The 15,474-nt window shown below is 40.2% G+C and overlaps 1 pseudogene; it reads right to left on the reverse strand.

The window, feature by feature from the left end:
* Positions 1–8,342: 8,342 nt before the first annotated feature.
* Positions 8,343–8,719, reverse strand: LOC110587733 (annotated as a pseudogene).
* Positions 8,720–15,474: the final 6,755 nt, after the last annotated feature.

The raw sequence follows: 15,474 nt of genomic DNA on the forward strand, positions 1-15,474 counted from the left end.
TTCCCTTTTAGAACTGCTTTTGCTGCATCCCATAGGTTTTGGTATGTTGTATTTCTATTTTCATTTGTCTCAAGATATTTTTTCTTCTTTTCTTTGACCCATTGATTGATTAGTAACATGTTGTTTAATCTCCATATATTTGCAAATATTCCAGTTTTCTTATAATTGAGTACTAGTCTCATACCATTGTGTCTGGAAAAGATGTTTGATGTGATTCCAGTCTTAAATTTATTTATTTACTTATTTTTTAAAGATTTTATTTATTTGACAGAGAGAGACAGCGAGAGAGGGAACACAAGCAGGGGGAGAGGGAGAGGGAGAAGCAGGCTTCCCGCTGAGCAGGGAGCCCGATGCGGGGCTCGATCCCAGGACCCTGGGACCATGACCTGAGCCGAAGGCAGACGCTTAACGACTGAGCCACCCAGGCGCCCCAAGTCTTAAATTTATTGACTTGTTTTGTGGCCTAATATATCCTCTGTCCTGATGAATGTTCCGTATGTATTTGAGAAGACTGTGTGTTCTCCCTTTGATCAGAAAGTTCTGTAAATGTCTATTAAGTCAATCTAAGGTGTTGTTTAAGACTAGTGTTTGCTCATTGATTTTTTTTTTTTTTTTTTCTATCTGGATGATCTATCCATTGATGAAAGGGGGGTATTAAAGTCCCCTACTATTATATTGCTGTCCATTTCTTCCTTTAAGTTTATTATTTAGGTGCTTCTATGTTGGTTGCATAAATATTTACAAATGTTATATCCTCTTGTTGGATTAACCACTTTATCATTACCTAAGGACTTTCTTTGTCTTAATGTCTATTTTATCAGAAGTATGGCTGTCTCAGCTTTCTTTTGGTTTCCATTTGCTTGAAATATCTCTTTCCATCTCTTCATTTTGTGTGTCTCTTGTAGACAGCATGTAGTTTAAAGCTGAGGTGCATCTCTTGTAGATGGCATATAGTTGGATCCTGTTTTTTATCCATTCAGCCACTTAATGTCTTTTGGAGAATTTTGTCTATTTATATTTAAAGTAATTATTGATAGGTAAAGGCTTTTGCCATTTTGTTAATTGTTTTCTGCCTTGTTTGTAATTCCTTTGTTTTCTTCTATTCTCTTTGTGATTTGATTTTTCTGTAGTGACATGCTTAGATTTCTTTCTCTTTCATGTCTCTGCTATAGATTTTTGTTGTTACCATGAGGCTTATATAAAACATCTTAGAGGAATAACAGTCTAGTTAAAATTGATAATAACCTAAGTTTGAATGCATTCTAAAGTTCAACATTTTTATTCTCCCTCCCCCCCCCCAAATTTTGTCTTTGATGTCACAATTTACATCTTTTTATCATGGGTATCCATTAACAAATTATTGTAGTTATTTTTACTATTTTTGTCTTAACCTTCATACTAAATTTATAAGTGACTTGTCCACCATCATTACATTAGGCTATTCTGAATTTAAGTATATATTTACTTAAACCAGTGATATTTACTTTTATATGTTTTCCTGTTACTAATTAGCGTCCTTTCATTTGAGCTTAAAGAAGTCCCTTTCCGTTTAACATCTTGTGTAAGGCTGGTCCAGTATTAGCTCCTTTAGCTTTTGCCTCTTTGGAAAACTTTTTGTCTCCAATTCTGAAGGATAGTTTTGCTGGGTAGACTATTCTTGAACTTTCAGAACTTGGAATACATCATGCCACTCATTTCTGGCCTGCAAATTTTCTGTTGAAAAAATCTGATAGTCTTATGGCAGTTTCTTTATATCCAACAAATAGTTTTTCTCTTGCTGTTTTTAAGATTCTCTCCTTGTCTTTGACAATTTAATTATAATGTGTCTTGGTAAGAGTCTATTGGATTTATCTTGTTTGGAACCCTCTGGGATTCCTGGATCTGGAGGTCCATTTTCCTCTCCAGGTGAAGGAAGTTTTCAACCATTATTTTTTCAAGTAAGTGCTCTTCTCCTTCTGGGACCATTTATCTCTTTATTTTGTCCCATAAGTCTCTTAAGCTATCACCACCTTTCTTTTAGTATAATTGACACACAGTTACATTAGTTTCAGGTATAAAACTTACTGATTTGACAAGATTATACATTATGCTTTGCTCACCACAAATGTAGCTACCATCTCTCCTGTTACATTGCTATTACAATATCATTGACTGTATTCCTTATGCTGTGCCTTTCATTCCCATGACTTAATCATTCCATAACTGGAAGTCTATATCACCCTCTCCTGTCCACCCATTTTGCCCACCTTCCCACCACCCTTACAGTACAAACCTACTCTAAAAAAAAAAAACAAAAAAAACTTCCCTCTTCTCTTTTTTATTCCCTTCTTGTTTATGTATATGTTGTCATATTTTACATCTTTTTATTCATAATTTTCATATGCCAAATTATGGCCATTTCTTTTCTACGTAAGTACCTTCAACATTTATTGTAAGGCTGGTTTAATAATGATAAACTGCTTTATCTTTTGTTTGTCTAGGAAACTTAATATTACCTTCAAGTCTACTTTGCTGGGTAGAATATTCTTGGTTGTAGGTTTTTTCCTTTCAGCACTTTGAATATATCCTGCCACTCTCTCCTGGCCTGCAAAGTTTCTGTTGAAAATAAGCTGATGGCCTATAGGTCATCCTTTGTAGGTAACTTTTTGTTTCTCTCTCGCTGCCTTTAAGATTCTCTTAATCTTTAACCTTTGACATTTTAATTATTATGTGTCATGCTGTGGATCTCCTTGCATTCCTATTGTTTGAAACTCTGATTCTTGGGCCTGGATGTCTATTCCTTCCCTAGGTTGGGGAAGTTTTCAGTTATTATTTCTTCAAATACTTTTTCTACACCATTCTCTCTCTTCTTAGAACCCCTAAAATGAGAGAATGTTTGTTCACTTGATGTTGTTTAAGAGATCTCTTAATGTATCCTCGGGTTGTTTTTTGTTTTTTTCCTCTTTTTGCTGTTCAGCTTGTGTGCTTTCCATTTCCCTGTCTTCCAAATCATTGATACATTTTTCTGCATCCTCTAATCTACTGTTTATTCCCTCTAGTGTTGTTTTATTTCAGTTACTGCATTCTTCAATTCTGATTGGTTCTTAATATTTTCCATCTCCTTATGGAAGGTCTCACTGAGCTCTTCCACTCTTCAGTCCAGTAACTATCTTTACAATCATTACTTAAATTATTTATCAGGCATATTACTTATCTCTATTTCATTTAGTTTAGGGTTTTTTTTTTTTTTTTGAGTTTTTTCTTGTTTTGGAGCATATTCCTCTGTCTCCCCATTTTGCTTGACTTTCTGTGCTTATTCTATGGATTAGGTAGAATGGCTACTTCTACACTTGAAGGAGTGGTCTTTATAGTGTCCTTTGTGTAGACTGTGTGTGGTTGGTGACTTTTGCTGGTTGGCTGAAGCTGTGGCTATATATGTTAGTTACTCTTTTCAACCATGGCTTTTTTACAGGAAAAAAAATTGATAATTATAATGAAAATAATAAAATTTAAAAAATCAAAACCCAAGAGCAAAAATTAAAGCAAAATAAGAAAAGACAAATTAGAAAAATAAAAAATTGAAATAAAGTAAATAAAAACTTTTAATTAAAAAAACAAACCTAAAAAACCCATGGCTTATTTTCTGTGCCCCAGCACCAGAGAGGCTGGTATGGACTTAAGGATTCTGGGCTCACTGATGTCACAAGCTCTCTGAGCAGGACCCTGCTCTAGCCTAGGCTTTTAGGGTAGAGGGGGAGAGGGCATTTCCACAGCTCCTCAGCCTGTTTAAATCCTGGCTTTTTCTCTGTGTTCCAACATGACTCGGACTGGTCTGCTTTGTGAATCCTGGGTCACAAGCTCACACTGGCAACCAGACACCCTTGTTACAGTGTCCAGGCTCTGTTCCAGTTTAGTCTTTTAAGGTGGATGGGAACATAAAGCATGGCATTCTCTGGTCACTTTGAACTGGAGCACTTTCTCATGGCTCCTCCACCACTTGGCAGAGTTCTAGCATTGTCTCTTTTATATGCTAGTCACTCTTTTAAACCTGGCTTTTTTTCTGTGCAAAAGTACAGAGGAATCTGCTCCCAGTCCCTCATTACTTTTCCTCCCCACTGCCATTCAGAGTCAGGGATGGGGCTTCCCTTTGTTACCATGTCTGTCTCTTGCTGTTCTCTCTATCTTGGGTTGTTTAGTAGCTGTTCCATCACCCCTGTTCTTCAGGTTATATTAGTTTCAGGTGTACAATATAGTGATTCAACACATCCACACATCACCCAGTGTTTCATCATAACAAGTGCACTCCTTAATCCCAGTCATCTATTTTATTCATCCTGCCACCCACCTCCCTCTGGTAACCATCAGTTTGTTCTCTATAGTTAAGAGTCTGTTTCTTGGTTTGTCTTTTTTTTTTTTTTTCCCCCTTTGTTCTTTTTGTTTCTTAAATTCCACATATGAGTGAAATCATATGGTATTTGTCTTTCTCTGACTTATTTCACTTAGCATGATACTCTCTAGCTCCATCCATGTCATTGCAAATGGCAAGATTTCTTTCCTTTTTATGGCTGAATAATATTCGTGTGTGTGTGTGTGTGTGTGTGTGTGTGTGTGTGTGTGTACCACATCTTCTTTATCCATTCATCTATTGATGGACACTTTGCAGGTTTCCATATTTCAGCTATTATAAATAATGTTATAAACATAGGGGTGTGTGTATTATTTTGAATTAGCATTTTTGGATTTTGGAATTATGTACCCGGTAGTGCAATTACTGGATTGTAGGGTAGTTTTATTTTTAACTTTTTGAGGAAACTCTACTTTTTTTCCACAGTGACCGCACCAGTTTGCATACCTACCAATAATGCACAAGGGTTCCTATTTCTCGACATCCTCACCAACACTTGTTTCTTGTGTTGTTTTAGCCATTCTGACAGGTGAGAGCTGATATCTCATTGTGGTTTTAATTTACATTTCCCTGATGAGTGATGTTGAGCATCTTTTCATGTGTCTATTAGTGATTTGTATGTCTTTAGAGAAATATCTATTCATGTCTTTTGCCCATTTTTAAAGTTGGATTATTTGGGAGGGTTTTGTTTGTTTTTGTTTTTGTTGTCTTTTGGGTGTTGAGTTGTTTAAGTTCTTTATATACTTTGGAAACTAACCCTTTATTGAATATGTCATTTGTCAATACCTTCTCCCATTTGGTAGGTTGCCTTTTAGTTTTGTTGATTGTTTCCTTCACTGCACAGAAGCTTTTTATTTTGATGTAGTCCCAATAGTTTACTTTTGCTTTTATTTCCCTTGCCTCAGGAGATATATCTAGGAAAATGTTACTACAGTTGATGTAAGAGAAATTACTGCCTGTGCTCTCTTCTAGGATTTTTATGGTTTTAGGTCTCCCATTTAGGTCTTTAATCCATTTTGAATTTATTTTTGTATACAGTGTATGAAAGTGGTCCAGTTTCATTCTTTTGCATGTAGCTGATCAGTTTACCCAACACCATTTGTTGAGGAGACTGTATTTTTCCCATTGGATATTCTTTTGTGCTTTGTTGAAGATTAATTGACCATATCATTTATTTCTGGGTTTTCTTTTCTGTTCCATTGATCTATGTGTCTATTTTGGTGCCAGTACCATACTGTTTTGATTACTACAGCTTTGTAATAGAACTTGGAGTCTGCAATTGTGATTCCTCCAGCTTTACTTTTCTTTTTCAAGATTACTTTGTTTGGGGTCTTTTGTGGTTCCATACAAACTTTAGGATTTTTTATTACAGTTCTGTGGAAAATGCTGTTGGTATTTTGAGAGGGATTGCGTTAAAAGTGTAGATCACTTTGGGTAGTATAGACATTTTAACAATATTTGTTCTTCCTATTTGTGAGCATGGAATGTCTTTTCATCTGTGTCCTCTTCAATTTCTTTCATCAGTGTTTGTCTTCAGAGTACAGGTCTTTCACCGCTTTGGTTAGGTTTATTCCTGGGTATCTTTTTTTTTTTTTTTGGTGCATTTGTTAATGGAATTGTTTCCTTAACTTCTGTTTCATTGTATGGAAACGCAAGAGATTTCTGCCCATTGATTTTTTTTTTTTTTTTTTTAAATCCTGTGACTTTATTGAATTCATTTACCAATTCTAGTAGTTTTTTGGTGGAGTCTTCAGGATTTTTTATATATAGTATCATGTCATCTGCAAATAGTGAAAGTTTTACTACTACTTTACCAATTTGGATGCCCGTATTTCTTTTTGTTGTCTGATTGCTGTGGCTAGGACTTCTAGTGCTCTGTTGAATAAAAGTGAGAGTAGATATCCTTGTCTTGTTCCTGCCCTTAGGGGAAAAGCTCTGTTTTTCCCCACTGATGATGTTTGCTGTGGTGGGTCTTTCATATATAGCCTTTATTATGTTGAGGTACGTTCCCTTTAAACTTACTTTCTGGGAGCTTTTATCATGAATGGATGTTGTACGTTGTCAAATGCTTTTTCTGTGTCTATTGAAACGATCAAATGGTTTTTACCTTTTCTCTTACTGATGTCTCACATTGATTGATGGACACTGAACCACCTTTGCATCCCAAGAATAAATCCCACTTGGTCGTGGTGAATGATATTTTTTTTAATGTATTGCTGGATTTGGTTTGCTAGCATTTTGTTGAGTATTTTTGCATCCATATTCATCAGAGATATTGGCCTGTAGTTTTTTGTTTTTGTTTTTTTTGTGTTTTTTTTGGTGGCATCTTTATTTGGTTTTGGTATTAGAGGGATACTGTCCTCATAGAATGAATTTGGAAGTATTCCTTCCTCTTGTGGGTTTTTTTTTTTTTTTTTGGAATTGTTTGAAAATAATAGGTATTAACTCTTCTTTAAATATTTCGTAGAATTCGCCTGAGAAACTATCTGGTTCTGGACTTTTGTTTGATGGGAATTTTTTGATTACTGATTCAATCAGGTTATATATTTCTAGGAAATTAATCCTAGATTGTCTAATTTGTTGGCATATAGTTTTTCATAATATCATAATTCTTTGTATTTCTATGTTGATTATTTGTCCTCTTTAATTTGTGATTTTGAGTCTTTTTTTTTTTTTTTTCCATAAGTGTGGCTAAAGGTTTATCAATTTTGTTGATCTTTTCAAAGAACCAGTTCCTGGTTTCATCTGTTTTATTGTTTTTGTAGTTTCTGTATCATCTTAATAGGTGTAATTTGATGTATACTATGGAAGAGGTGAGTTCAGAGCCTTCCTACTTCACTGTCATGGACCAGAACCCCAATTTTTCTTTTTTCTTTTTGTTCCTCTGATTGGATGAATTCCATTGCCTTGTTTTTCCATTTGCTGGTCCTCTCTTCCACTTTAGTCTGCTGTTGAATCTTTTATAGAATTTTTTTTTATTGTATTCTTCAGTTCTGATTTCAGTATGGTACTTTTTAAATATTCTTTGTTGAAATTCTCACTTTTCTTATGCATTGTTTTACTACCTTATGGGGCATCTTTATGTCAATTATTCTGAACTCTTTTTCAGGCAAATCACTTTATCTCCATTTCATTAAACTCTTTTTCTGAGGGGGGGGTGCCTGGGTGGCTCAGTTGGTTAAGTGGCCAACTCTTGATTTTTGGCTTGGGTCATGATCTCAGGGTCCTGAGATCGAGCCCCATGTCAGTCTCCACACTCAGCAGGGAGTCTGCTTCAGCATTCTCTCCCTCTGGCCCCCCCACTTCTAAAAGATATAAATCTTTAAAAAATTTTTTTTCTTAGGTTTTATCCTACTCTTTTGTTAGGAATATATTCCTGTTTTCTTTTTTCCTTTTCCTTGACTTTGTGTTGGTTTCTGTGCATACATAAAACAGCCATCTCTCCCAGTCTTGATGAAATGGCTTTGTGTAGATGGATCTAATCATTCATCCATGCCCTACCTTTTTGTTGTGATTAAGTAATAACTTTGTGATTAACTAAGCAGCCTTCTTTGTTCTTAGCAGATCCCAGTAGCTGAGGGTATGCCAAGATCTGGTAGTGTCCTAAAGGCGAGAGTCTCAGTCAGCACTTAGATGCAGGCTGACTATAAGCTAGATCCTCAGGCAGCAGCTTGTAAAGTATGCAAGTATACCCCTTTCAAGGGAAGACTGGGGGATGGGTATTTTTGTTTGCTGCCTTTGTGAATCACTGGTTAAGTACTGTTTCTCTGTTCTAACCCTGTGGGACCTATGAACATAAGCCTCATTAACCACCAGAGCCAGGCAATCAGAGTGTCCCCTTGGTGGTAGCAGCAAAACCTGGAATGCCAGACATGTGCATAAACTCCTTTCTTTTCTTTTCTTTTTTTTTTTTTTAACAAGAGAACAAATCTACACCTTTATTTACTTTTCATTAAATTTAAATCCTTGAGGGGTACAGCATCACATGGATTCTGTGGCTAATGCCTTTAGCACGAAGGTTGCTTCAGAATTTGGCACGAACCATGCCACTGTTTCCATGAGCACAAGTTACTTTTCCCCAGATTACTCTGGTTTTGTTTGGTTTGCCACCAGGAGTCACTGTGTTGTTCTTTGCTTTGTATACATAAGCACATCTCTTGCCTAGATAGAATTCCGTTTCATCTCGAGCATAAACACCTTCGATTTTAAGAAGAATTGTGTGCTCCCTTTGGTTCCGGAGACCCCGCTTATAGCCAGCAAAAATGGCCTTGGACCACAGCCTTCCAGACATTATTTGGCGTTATAGGAGTCCTGTTCCCAGCAGGCCTCCACAGACTCCCAGATGGAGGAAAAAGAAAGGCGAAGCCCATAAACTCCTTTCTTGAAGATACCAATAACCTAGAGCAAGGCAGAAGGAGAACCCAAAGATAGTGCCTTCTAGCATCCCTGGTCTCTGGAAAATGTTGCAGTCATCCCCGAGATATATGTTAAGTTAGTAGCCATATTCTCAGTCCAAAGCTTTTAAGATAAGCAAATAGGTCTCTTTCATGGAAAGACTGGATTTGTTTCAGTCTCCTGCCTTTCTACTAGGCCCTGAGGGGTTAGCCATGGTGAATGTGTGGGAGCCCATGCGACCCCTTTAAGAGCTGTCTCTTAGTTCCCTGTAGCCTAGTGGGTCTTCTGGATAAGCTCCATTGGCTTTCAAAGCTAGATGTTTTGGGAGCCCATCTCTCAGGTGGAAGTCTTAAAAGTTTGGGCACCAGATATGGTGTCCAAACTCTTTACTCCTCAGGAAGAAGCTGGGAGTTGTCAGTTCCTTCCTAGTTGCAGGTTACCATGTTGGGTACAGGCTTTATGGTGAGATTCTCAACCTCTTCTATTCATTTCATTGTGGGATTTTCCTCATTTGCCTGATGTGTAGGAGTCTCTCAGCTAGTTTCTAGAATTCTTTCAGAGGAAATTGTCCCATATGTAGCTATAGATTCAGCGTGTCCTTGGGAGGAGGTGAGTTCAGAAGCTTCCTATGTTACTATCTTGAACCAAAACCCTCTTGCTTCTTCTGAACTTCTTAAAAGACCATCTTTAATCCTCAGTTCTACTTCCTCACCACAGGCTCATTCTATTTTAAAAGCAACTTTTTCTGCTTCCCTGATTATAAGCATGACTCATACTTACTACAGAAATTTGGAAAATACATAAAATATTAAAAAAGAAAATGAAAATTGCTGATATCTCCACTGACTAATGTTCTAGCAGGTTTGCTTTTTAGTCTTTTTATCTGTGTGGCTAGATACGAAAATAGTAGGTGGATGGATGGATGGATAGATGGATAGATCTAACCCAATTTTTTATTTTACAAAATTTAACTCCTACTGAACATAGCACTTTATATTCTGAAGTTTGGTTAAGCATGATATTGTAATCCTAAGTGATTATACTTTGTAAATGTAATGATGGTAATGACTAATATTTCTTCTTTTACTTTGATTATAAGTAGTGTTGTGATAAAGTTCTTATGCTTACATCTTGTCTATATGCCATGCCTAGAACTAGAATTTGTCTATATGCCATGCCTAGAATAACTTTTAAAGCTCTCACTACATCACATCAATTTATATTTGAAAAGTGCTTGAAAGGGCATCTTACCAACATTGAGTTCTGACCTTTATTTACTTCTTCATGTTTTTTAATCTAGCTTTCCTTGCAACTATGCCAAAGTTGCTTTTCTCCAACTTCTCTGGTGATCTTTTTTTTTTTTTTTTAAGATTTTATTTATTTATTTGAGAGAGAGAATGAGATAGAGCATGAGAAAGGGGGAGGGTCAGAGGGAGAAGCAGACTCCCTGCTGAGCAGGGAGCCTGATGCGGGACTCGATCCCAGGACTCCAGGATCATGACCTGAGCCGAAGGCAGTGCTTAACCAACTGAGCCACCCAGGCGCCCCGGTGATCTCTTAATTCTTGAATTCAAAAGTTCCCTTTTGGTGTCTTCTCCTTCTCTTTCTCCCTGTCTCTGCGTAGTTACATGGTCTGCCTCATCTTCCTCTCTCCATCAACATCCTTAATTCTCCATTGCTCTGATCACCTGACTTCTCTGGTTGCTTCTCTTCCCCCTTAAGCTCCTCTGGTGCTGCTCCTCATAGGCCCCTATCCCCTAGTCTTCACCCATTGTCCTTATTAAATACAGGAAGGACTTATTAGGAAGCAGAAGAGGCAGAGGCTGTTCTCAAAGAAGTTAGGCCCATCTAAGACGGACATATGAGTTCTTAGAGCCCTGACAAATAGAAGTCAGTGAATCACAGAGGAAGGATAATGACATCAGTCAGGTAGAGAGATTCATTAGGGGGAGGAGGAGGGGAGAACACAGCTTGGTGAAGAGGAGTTGAGAGGACAGATCCGACTGAGAAAGGAGGTATGAGGGTGGGACCTAGTGGTACTAGGTAGTACCCCTATAAGTCTATACCCTGGTCCTGCCAGCTGACCTCCTCTGTGCTGGGTCCCTTGCCCCTTCCTCTTCCCATTCAATCTCACTACTGCCACAACAGGAAAGGCAGACAGCTGAGGCTGGTGGAAGACAAGCAGCTCAGGGAAAGGCCAGGCAGTGTGTGTCATGTATAGGCTATGGGGACTACAGAGAAGGGGAGGGAAGCACCAAACCACAATCAGAAATTTTGTCTTGAACCTAGAGATCTGTGTTGTATAGCTCATGGTCTCGCCTCCCTGCCCCCCCTAATTAGCTCTGATTCAGGCTCAGGACAAGGTCTCACCTTGCTCTGTTCAGTTTTCAGTCAGTAGATCTAAAAAAATGTCTAGCATTCCTGGAAATTCTGAGATCCATGGGGTGGATCTGTCCCTTCAGAACCAGGGACAGCAACATCAATTGCATTATAAAGATGGGATGGGAGGCCAAGCTCCTTCCCCCACCCCTTTGTCTTATTACCTACAGCATTTTTATGCCAGGAGAGACCATTACTTAGAAAAGCATTACTGTCCTCCTTAGAGCAGCCACAATGCTTCAACATCTTAATGGAAAGAAAATTATCAATGTGATCACAATCAAAGACCTTGAGTCTCTAATGGAATATTAGTCCTTTCCTATCCATCTCAGACCTGTGGAAAGAGTAGAGACCTCACATCTGTGGAATTAACATTTGAGCTTTAGACTCCTTGTAAGAACTGATGAGCTGGAGTCAGTCACTTAGGGAGCATCTGTGTGGTTTTGTCTTTTTTTTTTTTTTTTTTTTTTTTGAACTGGTTGTCTTTAGAGAGAGAGAGTGTATACTTGAGAGAATTGTTAATATCTCAGAATATTTCTCTTGCAAATATCAGAGTTATATATACATCTTAATAAAATATTTATATTTCATTCATTCAGTGGAGATACCTGAGTGCCTACAACATGCCAGGCACAACCGTCGATGCTGTGGGTTTGCCATGATTAAGACAGAAAAGGTACAGGATTCCCCCACTATTCAAAAGCATAGTGTTCTATGAAACCTTTTGTAAACCAATGGCATAAAAAAGCAATTATTAATTTATATGGAAAAAATTTTGAGTATTCCCAGACCCAAACAATAACCTCTCTTAGGCTTTTCTGAAACCTTGGGACACATCTTGCCAACGAATGTACGCAATAAATTGGGATAAAGCACATGTACTCACAAACACCATTCAAAGCTATGGCGTGCTGAGATGTTGAGACATTGAGTGAGTTCCTGGAGAAGGAGCTTGGTGCCGCTCTTGCTGCTCAGGGGGTGTGCTGCCTCTCTAATTACTTGTTGCAAAACAAATGCTGAACACTGTTTTTACTTTGTGCCTTTTCTCCTAAAAGTGAAAATCCTCTTTGGGTATCGGTTAGTGGAAACAGGTACTAATATAGGTCTTTTGTAAAAGCATGGTGTAGTGTAAACTTTCAAAAAGCAGGGATACCTGCACCTGCCCTTACATCTATTTGAAGGACACAGAGTAATCAAAGAGACAAATGAGTAAGATACTTTTGGACTGTAATGTGCAGAAAATAAAGCAAGGCTAGAGAGTGATAAGAGGGAGGGAGTGGCTGGGGTCTTTGAGGAGGTGACATTTGGACCGAGCCCTGAAAAGCTATGTAGCAGCCTCATTCTCTTGCTTAAAACCTGCTCATCTCATAGAGTGAGGGGTGGGGTCACAGTCCCTCTGAGGTTCCTGCCAGTGTTAGATTTCTGCATATGTAAGTGTGGAGGTTCGTTAAGCCTCTTATAGCAGAAGTTCAGAGCCATAAGCCCCTTGGCAGAGGCTGACCTCAAATCCCTTTTGGAGGATACTGGTGAGGTTTTCAGCATTCCTGTTTCTGGTGAACAGTTCTGAGGTGGAAGATTAAATTCAAAGTCTCTGGAAAACAGTGTGGCAGTTCCTCAAAAAATTAAACCTAGAATTGTCGTATACTCCAGTAATCTCACTTCTGGGTATATACTCGAAAGAATTGAAAGCAGGGACTCCAATACTTGTACAACAGTGTTCATAGCAGTGTTACTCACAATAGCCGAAAGGTGGAAACAATCCAAATGCCCATCAACAGATGAATGGATAAACAAAATGTGGTCTATACATCCAGTAGAATATTAGCCTTAAAAAGGAAGGAAATTTGGGGCGCCTGGGTGGCTCAGTTAGTTAAGCGACTGCCTCCGGCTCAGGTCATGATCCTGGAGTCCCGGAATCGAGTCCCGCATCGGGCTCCCTGCTGGTCAGGGAGTCTGCTTCTCCCTCTGACCCTCCTCCCTCTCGTGCTCTCTCTTTCTCTCTTGCAAAAAAAAAAAAAAAAAAAAAAAAAAAACTTAAAAAAGGAAGGAAATTCTGATACACACTACAACATGGATGAACCTTGAGAACATGCTAAGTGAAATAAACCGGACCCAAAAGGACAAATATAGTATGATTCCACTTGTATGCGGCCCCTAGAATAGGCCAATTCATAGAGCTAGAAAATAGAATAGAGGTTCCCAGTGCTGGAGGCGGAGTGGTGGGGTGTTATTGGGTACAGAATTTCTGTTTGGGATGGTGAAAAAGTCCTGGAATTAGGTAGTGGTGATGGTTGCCCAACAGTGTGGATGTGCTTAAGGCCACTAACTCGTATACTTAAAAGTGATCGAAATGGTAAATTTTGTGTTCTGTATATTTGACCACATTAAAAACCAGCCTATGGGAGGCTGAAAAGACACTGCTCCGATAGTTACTTGGAGGCCGACTGACTGGGAGGATGTGGAGGCAGAAAGGAATCCCACCAAGTCTCAGCAGATGCCTCTTGGTTAACCTCTTGATTCCATCCCAGGTGTTACAGACAGCCAGACCTCGCAGTCCCCATCAGAGTAGAAAAGGGCTGGAGCCCTGGACTCGGGCAGGGGGTGGGGGGAGGGAGAGGAAGTTCGTGCCCAGTTGCCTACCTACCAGGTGGTGTACCAGCCTGAGGCCCAAAGAACTGTTCCCCCACCCAGGGCCTCTGTCAGCACCTCTCACCACTTCTGGTGGCTGGCGTGGCTCTCCGGGGGCCAGAGTCAGCACTGAACACGAGGGTTCTCAAAGTGTGGTCCCCTGGAAATGTGTTAGAACGTAAAATCTCAGGCTCCACCCAGACCTACTGATCTGAAACACCAGACATGGGGCCTGACGGTGTGTGTGAGAACAAGTCCTCCTGCAGGAGGTTCCAATGTTGGAGCTGAAGTTGGAGAACCACTGCCCTCAGATGACGCAGGAGCCAGGCATCATGCTGGGCACTGGGAAGATGGGTCTCAGGGAGCACACATTCCCCTGTGGCACGAGGACTCCAGGGCAGCAGGGCACTAGAACTTGGGCTGAGTGCCCATGAACCCAAGTCTGGGGCCTGGGGCTGAAGCACACCCTCTCCGGGTGTGGGTGTGTCTGGCGGGTCTGCCAGGACCCCTTCATCATGGGTGCCATGGTGCTGCAATGTCAAGGTTATGACTCAGCTCAACCATCTGCATATGTAAAGCCCTGGCCCAGTTGGGCTATGGGCTGCCCACGGCACCCCAACTGCTTCGAAGATGCCTTCAGAGCAACGAGGCAGGGTCTTATAACTTTCAGGTCACTTTAGATCTTAAAGTTCATTCCAGCCCCCTTTGAAACGTCCAGTCTCCCAGGCATTTTCATAGCCCACCTTGTCCTCTCTCCAAGTGTGCGGTCTCCCTAACTGATCGCATAGCCCTCCGAACCCACTTGCCCTGCCTGCCTGGCTCCCCTCCTTGCCAGCATACTGCTCCAGAGTGCTTCTCCTCCCTCTCCCTTGGCTTGAGGGTAGGAAAGCACCCCTCTCCTATCCCCCGAATCCTCTCGCTCCACACAAGGTCTAAAACTCAGATGACTGCTCCTCTTTCTCTCCAGTCATGTTAAATGGGCCGGTAGGGGCCCACCTGGTGTGATGGTTGACCAGTTTGGCAGTCTCTTGGAGGGGCCCAAGTGGGAGTACAAATATTTTTTTTTTTTTTTTTTTTCTTTACTAGAGCTGGACTTAGCAAATTGAGGGCAAGAGAAGAGTCTCCTCAACATCCTTTATACTAGCATATCCTTTTCCAGGCCCGGCCACACTGATTTATCCAGGGCAGGGCCCCTGGGCAAGCCAGACTGAAGAGGCCCCATTGCAGGATTCTGGAATCTTTGGACCTGAGAGAGGTGTGCCAACCTTTGGGAGGGAGCTCTGGTGGTTGAAAACTGCAGCCCTAAAGCTTGGTTATGGTGGCGCAGGGTGTTTACTGACACATGGCTCAGAATGGAGAGGAAGCCAGTCTGGATGGACAGAAAGAGGAGGCAAGGTGGCCGACCGGGTTCTGGCTGTGTGCGACCCTAGTTCTATTCTTGTCCAGGGTTCCCTGGTATGCCTTTTGAAGTGAATCCCCCTTCATGTTTGTTTGTTTTTTTTTTAAAGATTTTATTTATTCATTTGAGACCTAGAGAGAGAGAGAGAGAGAGAGAGAGCATGAGGATCGGGAGAGGCAGAGGGAGAGGGAGAAGCAGGCTCCCTGCTGAGCCAGGAGCCTGATGTGGGGCTTGATCCCAGGACCCTGGGATCATGACCTGAGCTGAAGGCAGACACTTAACCATCTGG

This window comes from Neomonachus schauinslandi, chromosome 3, assembly GCF_002201575.2.
Source record: "Neomonachus schauinslandi chromosome 3, ASM220157v2, whole genome shotgun sequence".
NCBI lineage: Eukaryota > Metazoa > Chordata > Mammalia > Carnivora > Phocidae > Neomonachus > Neomonachus schauinslandi.